This window comes from Anopheles ziemanni (assembly GCF_943734765.1).
Source record: "Anopheles ziemanni chromosome X unlocalized genomic scaffold, idAnoZiCoDA_A2_x.2 X_unloc_9, whole genome shotgun sequence".
In the NCBI taxonomy this organism is placed as follows: domain Eukaryota; kingdom Metazoa; phylum Arthropoda; class Insecta; order Diptera; family Culicidae; genus Anopheles; species Anopheles ziemanni.
The window spans coordinates 193335-195000 of record NW_026689861.1 but is presented as its reverse complement, the minus strand read 5'-3'; positions in this window follow the sequence as shown (position 1 = coordinate 195000).

Sequence of the window (1666 nt, the reverse complement as noted above, 5' to 3'; positions counted from 1 at the left end):
CCATCTTCGGATGAATTTCGGGTGTCACCTGTTGCCTAAGACCACTTGCATGTTTAGCTCGCCGTGGGGTAGCAAGCGTTGTGATCTAATGGCCTTACCGGGCAAACACTTTCGGTTCGTCAAGGACTTGGAGTGCCGGGACGGGTTGGCGGATCCATCACTCTGAGTATGCCGGGTTGATACTTGGGGTTGGTTTGGTTTTGGTGACCCAATACTAGATGTACCATCTCGGTGGTATGTCAGTATCACCTATACTCCAGACCACTTGCATGGTTAGCAAGCGTTGTGATCTAATGGCCCAACCGGGCAAACACTTTGGGTTCGCAAGGACTTAGAGTGCCGGGACGGGTTGGCGGATCCAACACTCTGGGTACCTCCGGGTACTTGGGGTTGGTTGAGGACTTGGTGAACAAACACTTGATATACACTCTCCGGATGTACTTCGGGTGTCACCTGTTGTCCGAGGCCACTTGCATGGTTAGCAAGCGTTGTGATTCAATGGCCCTACCGGGCAAACACTTTGGGTTCGCAAGGACTTGGAGTGCCGGGTCGGGTTGGCGGATCCAACACTCTGGGTACCTCCGGGTACTTGGGGTTGGTTGAGGACTTGTTGAACAAACACTTGTTGTACACTCTCCGGATGTACTTCGGGTGTCACCTGTTGTCCGAGGCCACTTGCATGGTAGCAAGCGTTGTGATACAATGGCCCTACCGGGCAAACACTTTGGGTTCGCAAGGACTTGGAGTGCCGGGACGGGTTTGCGGATCCAACACTCTGGGTACCTCCGGGTACTTGGGGTTGGTTGAGGACTTGGTGAACAAACACTTGATATACACTCTTCGGATGTACTTCGGGTATCGCCTGTTGTCCGAGACCACTTGCATGGTTAGCAAGCGTTGTGGTCTAATGGCCCTACCGGGCAAACACTTTGGGTTCGCGAGGACTTAGAGTGCTGGTAGTGGTTGGCGGACCCAACACTCTGGGTACCTCCGGGTACTTGGGGTTGGTTGAGGACTTGGTGAACAAACACTTGTTGTACACTCTCCGGATGTACTTCGGGTGTCACCTGTTGTCCGAGACCACTTGCATGGTTAGCAAGCGTTGTGGTCTAATGGCCCTACCGGGCAAACACTTTATGTTCGCGAGGACTTGGAGTGCTGGTAGTGGTTGGCGGACCCAACACTCTGGGTACCTCCGGGTACTTGGGGTTGGTTGAGAACTTGGTGAAGATACCCCTGTCACCTTGGTCGAGGCCACTTGCATGGTCGCAAGCGTTGTGATACAATGGCCCTACCGGGCAAACACTTTGGGTTCGCAAGGACTTGGAGTGCCGGGACGGGTTGGCGGATCCAACACTCTGGGTACCTCCGGGTACTTGGGGTTGGTTGAGGACTTGGTGAGCAAACACTTGATATACGTTCTTCGGATGTACTTCGGGTGTCACCTGTTGTCCGAGGCCACTTGCATGGTCAACGGTTGAGGTGGTGATGGCGGGTCGGTGCTGTAGGGTGCCGGCCTGTTGGCTGCCTTGGCCGGGTTGGTTGGTTAACACTTGATTGGGCTTGCACCCGAGGGTAATGGCACTTGAAGGTGGGTACCGGCCAACTGACCTGGTGTGTTGGTTGGTTGGTGAACACTTGGCGGTACTTGCACTTGGCTGTGCTT